General features: G+C 40.1%; 1 protein-coding gene and 1 non-coding gene across 2 annotated transcripts in view; one reads left to right on the forward strand and one right to left on the reverse strand.

Moving 5' to 3' along the window:
* Marchf4 (membrane associated ring-CH-type finger 4) overlaps positions 1-14,071 on the reverse strand; it is a 111,834-nt gene that overhangs the window by 57,852 nt on the left and 39,911 nt on the right. The gene's annotated exons all lie outside the window — the stretch shown is intronic.
* On the forward strand, positions 8,423-8,611 carry LOC141422761 (U2 spliceosomal RNA). Its single transcript, XR_012447503.1, has one exon. It is a non-coding gene; the product is annotated as a U2 spliceosomal RNA (small nuclear RNA).

The raw sequence follows: 14,071 nt of genomic DNA on the forward strand, positions 1-14,071 counted from the left end.
ATCATGTTTTAGCTTGTACTGTGCCATGGATTAAACTTTTTTGATTCTCATAATAGCTCAGGAAGTTATTCAGAGTAGGGGTTATTCCTCATTTGCAGATGAGGAGACTGGAGTTAGGGACACTAGAAATTTCCCAGGAAGTTGAAAATCTGTTTGGGAACTGTGGGGAGTGGATTATGAGAAGCCTACATAAGCACAGTTGTGCTCAGTGACAGGCTGAGTTTGGCAAGGCCCCAGCCACAGACAAAATGCAATAAGGCTGCTTTTCCTAAATTGTTTACATTCAGAGAAGTAAGAACACAGGTTTCTCTTGTTACAGTGTTATGCCCCTCCCTGAGAACTGTTGCTCCACCTCCTTGTTTACCACTGGATATAAAAGACTCCCTGAAGGAGGATGTGGGGTTTTTGATGGGGGATTTTGATTGGAGGCCGCTAACACTGTTGCTGGCTGCTGTGTGTCTCCATCGGAGCAGCTTTCTGCACCAAGAACTTTATACATGGGCTTTAGAAAAGCTAAGCTAAAGAAAAGCTAAACAGAACATGGGGCAGTGCAAGTCTAAGGACCAAGACTTTAAGAATTACGCTAATGCAGTTTTTAGATGCAGCTGCTATTGTTTGTCTGCAAGTCTGAGGGCAAAGACTTTAATGGAGATTAAAGGGAACATGGGACAGTGCAAGTCTGAGCACTGAGACTTTAAGAAAGCAAAAGAGAAAACGTGGGACAGTGTGAGTCTAAGGAAAGAGACTTTAAAGAATAGAAAAAGAAGACTTTAGAAGCAAGATTTTAAAGAATAGTAAAGAAGTAAGGTTTTAAAGCATAAGTGAAAAGAAGCAAAGTAAAAGAAGAGATTAATAGAGATAACAAGCAATGAGGCTGTTGTGCATCTCCATCCGAGCACCCAGCACACCTGGCCCCAACTTTCTGCATGTCTGCTTATCCTATGTCCTTTCTGCATCTCCCATCACCCCCAGTTAGGGCCAGTTAGGTCAGGAGAAACAAGGGAGCAAGAAAAAGCTCACTCCACAGAACAGGATTTCTTAGGCTCTGGATGATGATAACAAAGAATGCTAACCATAGAGCATTACAGAGCACCAATAACAACCTTAGTTATCATTTCTGCTGGTTCTCACGACCACCCTATGAGGTATGTAACATTATAGGTAAACTGAGGCTCTGTATCACTAAGTGACTTGATCAGGGTTACAGAGCTAAGAATTCATTGAAATTGAATCCGACATTGAGGAAATGATCAAATAAATCCAAACTGAGGAACAATCTACAAGAACAACTAGCATGACTTCTTCACTCTTTTAAATGAATGAGAAAAGGTAGGTGAGTTAGATGGAAAGAAAATTACCTTAAAGGACATATATGGGGAAATTCTGAATATAGATTTTATATTAGCTTTTTTAAAGCACTTTACCATTTGAGTCATGCCTCTAGCTCTTTGTTTGCATTTTGTCTATGAGATATTATCTCATTAACTTTGCTTAGTCTGGCCTCAAATTTGTTTATTTTTATTTTTATTTTATTCATATGTGCATACAATGTTTGGGTCATTTCTCCCCCCTTCCCCTACCCCCTTCCTTACCCCCCCTTCCCCTCCCTCTCCCCCCCACCCCCTCAATAACCAGCAGAAACTATTTTGCCCTTATCTCTAATTTTGTTAAAGAGAGAGTATAAGCAATAATAGGAAGGAACAAGGGTTTTTGCTGGTTGAGATAAGGATAGCTATACAGGGAGTTGACTCACATTAATTTCCTGTGCGTGTTTGTTACCTTCTAGGTTAATTCTTTTTGATCTAACCTTTTCTCTAGTTCCTGGTCCCCTTCTCCTATTGGCCTCAGTTGCTTTAAAGTATCTGCTTTAGTTTCTCTGCATTGAGGGCAACAAATGCTATCTAGTATTTTAGGTGTCTTACCTATCCTCACCCCTCCCTTGTGTGCTAAAGCTTTTATCATGTGATCAAAGTGCAATCCCCTTGTTGTGTTTGCCCTTGATCTAATGTCCACATATGAGGGAGAACATACGATTTTTGGTCTTTTGGGCCAGGCTAACCTCACTCAGAATGATGTTCTCCAATTCCATCCATTTACCAGTGAATGATAACATTTCCTTCTTCTTCATGGCTGCATAAAATTCCATTGTGTATAAATACCACATTTTCTTAATCCATTCGTCAGTAGTGGGGCATCTTGGTTGTTTCCATAACTTGGCTATTGTGAATAGTGCCGCAATAAACATGGGTATGCAGGTGCCTCTGGAGTAACCTGTGTCACAGTCTTTTGGGTATATCCCCAAGAGTGGTATTGCTGGATCATATGGTAGATCAATGTTTAGCTTTTCAAGTAGCCTCCAAATTTTTTTCCAGAGTGGTTGTGCTAGTCTACATTCCCACCAGCAGTGTAAGAGGGTGCCTTTCCTCCCCCCGCCGACCAACACCTGTTGTTAGTGGTGTTGCTAATGATGGCTATTCTAACAGGGGTGAGGTGGAATCTTAGTGTGGTTTTAATTTGCATTTCCTTTATTGCTGGAGATGGTGAGCATTTTTTCATGTGTTTTTTTGGCCATTTGAATTTCTTCTTTTGAGAACGTTCTGTTTAGTTTACTTGCCCATTTCTTTATTGGTTCATTAGTTTTGGGAGAATTTAGTTTTTTAAGTTCCCTATATATTCTGGTTATCAGTCCTTTGTCTGATGTGTAGCTGGCAAATATTTTCTCCCACTCTGTGGGTGTTCTCTTCAGTTTAGAGACCATTTCTTTTGTTGAGCAGAAGCTTTTAGAGTCCCATTTATCTATGCTATCTCTTAGTTGCTGTGCTGCTGGGGTTCCATTGAGAAAGTTCTTGCCTATACCTATTAATTTCAGAGTATTTCCTACTCTTTCCTGTACCAACTTTAGAGTTTGGGGTCTGATATTAAGATACTTGATCCATTTTGAGTTAATATTGGTATAGGGTGATATACATGGATCCAGTTTCAGTTTTTTGCAGGCTGCTAACCAGTTTTCCCAGCAGTTTTTGTTGAAGAGGCTGTCTTTTCTCCATCATATATTTTTAGCCTGGCCTCAAATTTGTGACCCTCCTGCCTCCATTTCCTGAGTAGCTGAGATTGTAGGTGTGTACCACCACAACAGCTTATATTTGCTTTTAGCACTATATTATTTTATTTCTTGAGTGTAATAATTGTATTGCACTTATATAGGAGATCCATAGAGAAGTATTTAGGGATAAAGATATCATGAAGTATGCAACTTATACTTAAATGCCTTAGGGAAAAATATAAACAGATTGACATACATGTATATGCATGTATGTTACATATTCACATTTACATGTGTGTACATACACACCCACATAAAGGAGAGGGGACAGAGAGACAGAGAAAGTGCCATGTGTTTAAATGATGAAAGGCATATGGGTGTTCGTTGTGTTATTCTTTCAATTTTCTATGTCATTGAATGTTTTCAAAATTAAAAACATCGGGGGATTTTTTTTAAAAAGTCAAGCACACAGAACTTTGTCCTGGACTTCCAGTGTTGCTAGACTAGCCATGGAAACCTGACTGATGATAGGTCCATGTGACCTGCATAAGCAGACTATACAGAAGAACCCTACTGTGTGCCATGTCCTGCCTCAAGTGTGGCTTGTGAGCCAGCCTGCACTGAGCCTCCTGAACTCTGAGTTGTGATCCTCTCAGTAACCCACTGTGCTTCCTAGCATTTGTCTCTGACAATCCCTCAGGAAGGCATCTTGCAGGCTGACAGAGAAGACCAGACTATGACGTTCACATACTGCCCAGACAGTTATATATCATTTATAGCTCATTAACCAGAGCTAAAAATGGAAAGCCACTCGACATGGCCAGCTGCTAATCCTCTGGGGTGCCAATCCTGGTTTAGTTCAGATTATAAAACCTGTTTAGCCACTCCTGGCTCCCTGTTCCTAACTTTTCCTATTCCTTTTGGAGAAGGGTGTGGATCTTCTAATCCATTCATGGTGTTTATGTTTGCTTCTTGTGAATGGCAGAGGCAAAGAACTTGGAGAGGGAAGAGAATGGTTATCATGAAGTATTAGGACAATTTGTAGATTTCCTTCTCTTGCCTTCTGCTCCATCCTTGTCCCCACAGAAAAATGAAGAGTTGATTCTAATAGCAATGTATCCTTGCAAAGCATCTGGTCCCGAAGATCCTATGGCACTTTACAGATTGTTTCTGCAAAACCTAATTAACCCTCACAGTGTGTCTGTGAGGGAAAAGGTTTTGACTGAAAGCTATCCTGAAGATGGAACCAAACAAGATGGGTAGAAAACTACAGCAGGAGGAAATCGAGCTAGAAGAGAGGTGGAATTACCAGATGGTATGGCCATGAAGTAGATTTCTGTGACAAGTGTTCTATTTCTTTTTTCTAAATATTTTTTTAACACAGGCAAGATCTCCCTATAGTGGACATAGGACACTTCCTTTCCATAGCCTACTCAACTCACGTGGTCCATGTGAGGCTAATCTGTTCCCACCACAGCCTGACTCCCAAGTGTGTACACATAACCTACCCTAAATAATCAGAGGACTCTGATCTTGGTCCCCTGGGCCACAGTGATTGGTTTAGGAATGGGTGGCATGACCCAAGCCATCTAAGGAGGTCTTTCCAAGGATATTAGCTAAACTATAACAGAAGACACTTTCAGTCTGAACTGAGTGCATGAGCTGCAAGTGCAACATAAGCGCAAGGCTATCAGCGACCATTGTGCATTCACAGGAAGAGGCCTATCTCCTGAGACATCAGTTACACTCACCAGGGATGGAAATAGAAATACAGCCTTTGGTTCCAGATATGCTATACCAGTTTATTCATTTTAGCTTCCCTGAATTTTGGTAAGTTCACTTCTATTTTGCATGAGATAGCTTCATTTGGCTTTTTTTGTCACTTGCAAGCAAAAAAGTTTTAGCTGATACAGCTTTGTTTTCTTGATCCCAAAGCCCTATTCCATCCACAAACACCCACCAACTATCTCATTTGGCTTTGACATCTTCCTGCTTGGAACAGAGGAGCTGGTAGAAAGAGGAAAATGACAAAAATGATATCTCTAAGACTCTTCTCCTTATTTTATGATGGATGAACCATAAATAATAGGCCTGGATGATACCCTGGAGGGTACCTACCACTCCAACCTCTCTGGTACAAGGCCCCTCTCAACATTCTCACCAGCTGGTTATCCAGCCTTGATTGTAGAGGTGAGTATCTCTTCTTACTGAGGCTGCTCTTTCACTTTGGGGCAGTTCAATCACTAGAAAGTTCTTTCATATACTAAAGCAAATCCTAGCTATTTGTTCTGTCTTCTGGGGTGACACAGAGTGAGTTTGCTCCCTGTTTTGTGATAACTTGAGGTACTAACAGGCAGCCAGTCTGGCTTTCAGATCCTACTTAAGTATTCCAAGCATTGCTCATGGTACATGGTTTTAAGTCCCTTCATCATGACCTCCCCTGTATTAATCTACTTCTGTAGGTTTATGTCCCTAAGGACTTCACCCTGCACATAGCAAGTGTTAGGCTGATTCAAGAGGAGATCTTTTACTTCCCTTTTCTAAGTTTCAATGAATGTAGCCCAAGGCCACATTATCATTAAGATATGGAAAGGGGAAAAGAGAGGGAAAGACTTTTTAAAATAAAAAAGTAATGTACTAGATTGGAAAGTATTAAGAACAGAATTTTACCTATAATCCTACCACCTAGAGATAAGCACTTAAAACTTTATTATTTCTCTTAAATAGATTTCCTGTAAAAATATAAGTGCAATTTAAAAAATTTTGGAGTCAAACTCTGGATACTTACTAGATTCAGAAGAATGTCCCATGTCATTAAATAATTTATGGAAGTGTTATTGGTAATGACCCCATAATAGTTCACAGTGTAGTTAAATTTTAAACTTAAAATATGTCCTTATTGTCAAACACTTGGGTTTTCTCACATTTTTCTACTTTATGAACAGTCAGATTATGGGCATTTTTAGAAGATATTTATAAAGTAAGATTAAGAGTCCATAGGGTATGAACATTTGTTAAGGGCTCTTGCTTCTTCCTAGGAAATTCCATCCTGGAAATTTATCTATTATTTTACACTCCACAGTGTGTGAAGTACTTGCCTTAGTACAATCTGCTCAGCATTAAGTATTATAACTTCTTATACTGTAATGAATTTATTAGGAGCAAATGGTATCTAATTGCAGTTTTAAGTTGTATGTTTTGCTTATCTATAAAGTCAATGTTTTTGGTTTAATAAAACAAGTTTTAAATGAAATAAAAGTGGCCCCTCTGTAATTTTCATTGTTTCAGAGGCAAATGATACTTAATTTCTCTTTTTTGTTGCATTCCTTTGATTATTAGGTTCATTAAAGCAGATTTTAAATGGAATAAAAGATTCCTGTTACTTCTTCCATTATTTCATGCCTAGTACATTATTTTCATAAACTAAAAAAATTACTGATATTAAAATTTAAAGACGAAAAGTTACAACCTCCAAATCCCTGCAAAGCTGCCAAAGCTACTTCACAGGTAAGTTTTTTTTCTTTTTGGTGGTATTGGGTTTTGAACTCAGGGCCTCACACTTTCTAGACAGGTGCTGTACCACCTGAGCCACTCCACCAGCCCCACAGGTGAGTTTTGGAGTAAGTGGCATATGACATGAGGTGTCACTTGAAACTTAAAAAGCACATGTGAGCAAGTGTCACATCTTCCTCTTTTTGTCTCTGACAACCCTCTACGTCTGTCATCCTGTTCACAGCTATTAGAGGTAATACCCAGATATAAATAAAGGGTATAGAAAACTCCAGTTTCTCAGGGTTGTGGTTTCTTAGAGAGCAGAGATTTCTCATGCTTCTCACAAAGGCTAATGTGAATATTGCATGAAACACATCAAAGTTATCTGATTCCTCTGCCATTTAAATGATTTGAATCAGCCAGTAAATACCATTAATTAAGGATCCACTCTAGGCTAAGCCCTGAAATAAGCTTATGGGAAGCACTTAGGGCTAAGGCAATAATGGAAAAAGGGAAGTCCTTGCAGAGAAAGGAGACGATGGGGCTGGAGAACAGCAATAATGAGAGCCATTGATTCCACCCCTTCTGCATCCTAGGTTTCATTTCCTGATGACAGGTGAAATGGGGATTATAAGAAAACCTCTCTGCAAGGAGACGATGGAGCTGGAGAACAGCAATAATGAGAGCCACTGATTCTACCCCTTCTGCATCCTAGGTTTCATTTCCTGATGACAGGTAAAATGGGGATTATAAGAAAACCTCTCTGCATTGTAGTTGTGTGTTATCATCACAAGATACCATTGGAAACATTTTAATTAAATCTCTAGTTCACACCTAGATTTATAAATTTTAAAATAAATTTTAGATGAATTTAACATTCAATGACTTTTCACAAATATCTTTTGCGTATCTACCATGTACCACATGCTAGGTTAGAATGCAAAACAGGTACGATTTCTGCCCTCCATAGAGTTCACAGTCTAGTTGGAGACGCAGATGTTGAATAAGTGGACAAACTGTAAATAAACTTCATGATGAAACATGAAAGAAAGCAACAGAGTGCTTTCCTTCATAAGGAAGAATGGAGGTTAAGGGAACCTTCTTTAGGTTATGTAGCTAAGAAAGACTTTTCAGAGGAGATAGCATTTAATCTAAGACCTGAGAAATGAGGAGCCACCCAGATGAAATATGAGGAAGATCATTCCAGATAGGAGAGACAGTGGTCAAAAGATCATGAGTTGAGAGGGCAAGAACATATAAGAAGAAAACACAGGTCAGAATTTTTATAACCACAGAATAAAGAAGGCCTCTCTAAATGTGATTCTAAAACAAAAGCTGGAACCACATGTTGTTCAGACATCATCAGAATTTTTAACTTCTTCATGACAGAACACAACTGAAATTGAAGACAATGGTAAACTAGGTAAAATAGTTGCAATTTTAATCACAATACATTGTGATCCTTACTATATAGACAGTACTTCAAACTAAGTATCAGAAAGAAGGGGGAAAAGGTCAAGTAAACTCACAAAACAAACAAACAAAAAAACCCCACAAATGGTCAATGAATATAGGAAAATCTCTTTAACTCTAGTAGAGAAATGCACATTAAAGCATTCGGGATATACCATTTTTCACCCCGAGAATGGCAGAGACTTAGAAGAATGGTAACCCCCTGAATCAAGGGGAATAAGGAACCACAGAAACTCTGTACCCTGCTGGAGGGAATGTACATTGGTGTAACTTTCCTAGAGGACTCACAGCAAAAGACTTAAAAATCCACTTCCATGAATTTGTCACAAGGAAGTACTCTCAGTTCTACAGAAAGATTTAACTATGAGGCTGTTTATTATAGTATATTCTATCATAATTAAAAATAAAAGAGACATCTCTTCTTGGCCTTTTGGCTAAGATCAGGTAGAATATGTCTTTTTTTATCAGTTTAATATCTGATATGTCTTTTATCCAAGGATAACATATTAAGTGAATTTTTGGAGCAGAGAAATGGACTAGGATGCTCCAGTCACTTCGTTCATTGGCCAGGTACTGCAGTACCACTTGGAATGTGCACCCCGTTGGAGGACTTTAAAAAAAATCAAGAGACCACTACAGGAGGCTACATTCATGCAATGGATTACAGTGAAGTCATTAAGAATGATTTGTTCAGTTTATATTGTGTTAACATGGATGTGTGTTCAAGATGTTAAGTAGGAAAAATGCCGCTTACAAAACAGTATTTATGATAAGATTTTATTTTGCTTGAATATTCTGTATATGCATCAAAATGTCCTCAAAATGTCAACAATGGTTATCTCTGAGTAATGGGATTAAATATAATTTTAATTTTCTGCCTTATACCTTTATATGTTTCATGACCTTTTTAAAACAAGCAAGCATTATTTTTATGGTAAGGAAAAGATAAAGCTGTTTATATTGTGATGGGTTGAAAAGTGAGTCATGGCAGTCCCCTTGGGCCAGAAGGGTTAGAAGGTAATCCTGTCTGCTTCACTTCCTGGGCGCAGACCTGTTTGTTTAGCAACACCTCAGTGAGCTTGGGAGCAGCCTAATCCCTGGGGAGGTGATCTCCTCCAATACCTTTCTGTCCCTGGTTTAGACCCAGTCACCAACTACATAGCCCCCTGCTCAATGTTTTCTCTTTTCCTGGGAAACAAAGCCCTTTGTGTGCTGTGATTCATCACCAGGCTGGAGGTCAAGTCACCGCAGCTTCAGACGCAGGTGTCTGGGGTGACACACTGTGACACTGCACCTCCGGAATAAGGGCAGCCCTTCCGCCTTCAAGGGTGTGAAATGTCAGGCATGATTAGAAAGGTCACTTGTCCTGACAGCTCTCTGTGCTTCCGGGAGAGCACCCTTCCTGCTGGGAACATTCTTAATTGTGCTTCCTGTAGTGGGTGCCTGCCTACTGGATTCCTTATAATTATGGAGGCCCCACCTTCCTCCCAGTCCTTCATGAACATGAGAAAAAAATGCCAAGGATTACAAAACCTTGCAAAAATGGGCCAGCTCTCAGATTCAACAAAAGAGGGCAAAGGGAATTTCTAGGAATGGGTGTTTCATAGTGGAAGAGGAAGAAAAGAAACACATTCCAAGGGAGTGTGAAGTGGATTGGTCAGAGAAGAAAAGAACAGACCCACCCCAAGCTATACCAGTAGAGCAGAACTAAGGGTAGTTCCTGAAGCTACTAAGAGAAACAAGACTAAGGCAGAAGTTCTCAGACTGCTATATGTCCTAGCCCCATTCCCACAATCTGATTGTGCAGGTCAAGGGTGCTGTCCCCCCAAAAAAATTCATTTAAAAGAAGCACCCAAGGTGATCCAGAAGTAGGTAGTCTGGGCACCCTGCTTTAAGAGTCCCATCCGAATGGATGAGGACAGATATGTTGGAGAAAGTAGTTGCTGGGCACAGCAGAGGAATCCAAGGGGACAGGCAGTAACAGTATCCACCTTACAGACCTGCCTGTAAAGGAGAAAAGGGATGACACCCACACCACCCTCCAGTTTCTAAGGGCAACTTAGCCAGGAAGGGGCTTCTGAGACTGTCAAGTATAACCGTCCATACCTGTATTAGTCTGTTTTCATTGCTATAGTAAACACTCAAGGCAGGCTATTTTATTTGGGGTCACAGTTCTGGATATGCAAGATTGAGGGGTTGCATTTCATGATAGCCTTTTTTGCTGGCAGAATTCCAGTGTGGCATGGAGCATCACATGGCAACAGACTGTGTCTTTTGGTTTCTCTCTCTCTTTTTATAAAGCCACCAGGATTCAATCATGAAACTTCTAATTATCTAATCTTAATCATTTGCCAGAGGCCCTACCTCTAAATACTATGGTCCTCCTCATATCTCACAAAGAAGATTAAACTCCAGCAAGAGTTTCAGGAGGACAAACCATATTCAAACCATAGCATACACCAAGCCATAGTCTTCATTTGTTATCTTTATAGAAGATCTGCCCTTCAGTGATACAATGGCAAGACAATTACTTTACAGCAGAGTTATCATTTGAAGTGTTACTTCCTCACTTTCATAGAAGTTTCTATGTGACTATTTAGCTTTTATCATATGCTAGTACAATAGAGTGGTTGGACTCTAAAGCAGCATATCCAATAACACTGGTCAACAAACCCCCTCTCCTCCCATAAGAAGCCAGTTTGCACACCCATGCTCATTACCAGCTTCCTGTTCCTTTTAAACCACTCTCTTTACAGTTCTCCATAGGCACGTCAAGGAGACAGAATATGATCAGGTCATGAGGTAATGGTATGGATGATATGAATGGAAGAATGCACAATGGACAAACTGGCTATTCAGAGAATTCTGCAATTCCAGGGCATTTTTGTGCTGATGAAAGACAATGGGAAACTCTCAGCCATGGCACCAGCTGTCTGATACTATGTAGGCAAAGGGAGCACACATTAAACCTAACAGGACAAAGAGAGGTTCTGCCAATGCAACAAGTCCTTCCCACTTGATCTTAGATGCAAGCTGCAGAAATGATGAGCGATGCTCATCGAAACATGGTCTCCATGTGCTTAATCTCAACACTCTGCAAGTTAATATGTATATCCTAGGGTTCTGCACCTGTGCACTCTCATCCCTGAAGAATGTTACACCAAGGCAGGTGAGCAGTCTTCCACCACTTCTGTTGGAGCTGAAGCTGAAGCATCATTCAACAGGCAGATAAGCACCTCTCTTGGACCAAGTACTGCTCTAGGGCCTGGAGGTGCAATAGCAAAGAAATCAGACAAAGCTCTTGCTCTCAGGTGACCCATTCAAATGGGAAGAGATAGACTATAAACAAGTACTCTGAAAATATATATGTCGGGGGTCATAGATGATATAAAGATAATTAAATTTGAATAAAGGGATTGAGAGCAATAGAATATGGTAGTAGGTGGTCAGGGAAAGTCTCTCTACGTAAATTTGATCAGAGACAGGAATAAAGTGACATCTATCAGGGGGAAACTGTTCCAGACAGAGCAGTACAAGTTCATGGGGTAGCCCTGAGGTAGGAGAAAACTCAGGAAGGCTGCCATGGATGAGGAGAAAGACAGGAAATGAAATCAGAGCGGCACTAGGGGCTCTATAGTTTGTGGCCTTGTTAGTCATGGAAGGGATTTTAGATTAACTGATGGGAAGCACAGCTTAGGAGATTTTTCTCCCCTAAACTTTAATGATGTGACTAAGATAAGTCATCAAAACTAGTTCTTTAGGGACTTTTAAAACCAAAAACAGAACCACATTTGGAGGCATATGCATTTAATCCCCACTGCTCAGGAGGCTAAGGTAGGAGGATCAAGAGTTCTAGGGTTCAAGCCAGCCTGGGTAACATAGTGAGACCCTGTCTCAAAAAACAAACAAAACAAAAAAAGACAAATAAGGTGCACAAGTAAATTAAAGTAGTCCATGTTAGAGAATTTGTGATTTCAGCAGTGCTCCTAGAATATAAAACATGTTTTCCTTAAAACAAATTCACTATCCCAGGGACAGGACAGTGTTTCTATACCCCCAGTGCTTGTAGGTGTACCCAATGCAAGGCAGACACTAATAAATGCTGGTGGAATCAATGAGATGAACCTCAGGAGATGGTTCATTCTGCCCAGGGCAACAGAGTATGAAACGCTCAGGCCCTAGCTGAAGCAGGCCAAAATGACCCTACCATCTTTACCTAATCCTCAGAGTTTGGCTTTTCTCAAATTTAATCATGCCCTGTAGAAATTTTGATGACTTGAGAAATGCTATGATTTTGAGCAAAGAGGCTCCAGATCAAGCCTCTTGGGAACACAACAAGCTTCCTCCTGACTTCAGGCTACTGTGATTTATGCTAAAAACATGTGGAAAAAACAGGATACGAGACCTTATATGGAAACTTGTCATAGAAGAAACAGACTTGGACTGGGACACCTCCGCTAGCTGCTGAGATTTAACTTCCCAGTCTATCACAGGGCCTCCTTCCCCAGGGACTGAGATGCCAATGCTTCCAGGCTCAACTCTCTCAAGGTAAAGAAAATAGCACCCCTCCCCAACTGCTCTGCCTAACATCATAAACAGCACTAGTCATGGTCACCTGGAAAGCCATACTCTATACCAGAGCCTTTGTTTGCTGCTAGGCTGCTTCCTGACATGCTCCTCTAACCTGAAAACCTCTATAGGCTTATAAGCTTCATCATCATTCAATTCCTTGGTTAAGTTTTTCTTCATCTCCCCAGTGTGCTGAGAGGTGTCAAAGGAATGGGCCCTCATAAGACCCAAAAATACATTCAGGGAACACAAAAAACTTGGTATTAAACAAACGTATAAAGTGTATCAGCTCTTAAGGAATTCTTTTCTCCATATTTTCTGGGAAATGAGAAAGGAAGATATCATATTAACTCTTTGGGGTTCAGCTCCTATGGGTACTTAATTCTCCATCTCCTTTACAAAGCTCCAGTTCAGATAAATAAAATCTTCTGCTGATTGAGCACCTACTATGGGGTCAAACTTTTGGAGAAACATTTCACATAGCTTAACTTACTTAGTCCTGTGAGGAAGACATTATTGCTCCCATTTTACAGAATGACGTAATTGAAGATCAGAGACATTATACCGTTTGTTAAAATCACTGAGCCAGCAAGTAGGCAACGCAGGTTTAAAACTTAGATTTATCTGAGTCTAAAGCCAATGTTTTAAACTATCACATGATAATTCCCTTTCAGGGCAGATAAAGACACAGAGTAGTAACCTCTTAACCTTTAAGTAAGGTTTTGGAAAATTTCTCTGAAGTTGGATAAACATAAAGAGAATGATCATATTGGAACACCAGAACTGTAAGACACAACTCAAAACTAGAATGTCGGGGTGAGACTAGGTCATTTGGCCTAGGAAACAGTTCCTGCTACTGTAGGAGGCTACAATCTGGACTTATTACCTACCATCCATCCATTCATTCAAACAAATATTGAATTAAACACCTACCATCTGCCAGGCAACAGGATGCAATGGTAAGTAAAAATAGAATGGTCTCCACTCTCATAGTACTTATGGTTTTGCAGGAGATATAGATAGATGAGACAGACAGACACATAGATGACAGACATCATACATATCTGTGTATATATACATATGTGTGTGTGTGTGTGTGTGTGTGTGTGTGTAGCATCAAAAATAAATGTTAAATTACAATGGTGACAGATCCCACAGAAGAAGAAATGTGGTGCTCTAAGAGCATGCAGAGGGAACTGGTCTGTCCTTGAAGAAATTATGCTTAAGTTAAGATATAAATGATGGCCAAGAAAGAGGCAAAACACTAGTGGAGTTCTTCACTTATTACCTTCCCCTCCCATTCAACTTGTCATAGCAGAAACCTAAATCCTGTGAGATAGAGATGAGGCAATACAGTGCATGGATCCTGCCTGTTTCATTTTTGCTTGGTGTGTGTGTGTGTGTGTGTGTGTGTGTGTGTGTGTGTGTGTGTGTCTCCATCCTTCTGAATATATGTGAATTGCCAACGATGGCTGGAGAGGTCCAAGGTGAGTT

This window comes from Castor canadensis, chromosome 4, assembly GCF_047511655.1.
Source record: "Castor canadensis chromosome 4, mCasCan1.hap1v2, whole genome shotgun sequence".
Lineage (NCBI taxonomy): Eukaryota > Metazoa > Chordata > Mammalia > Rodentia > Castoridae > Castor > Castor canadensis.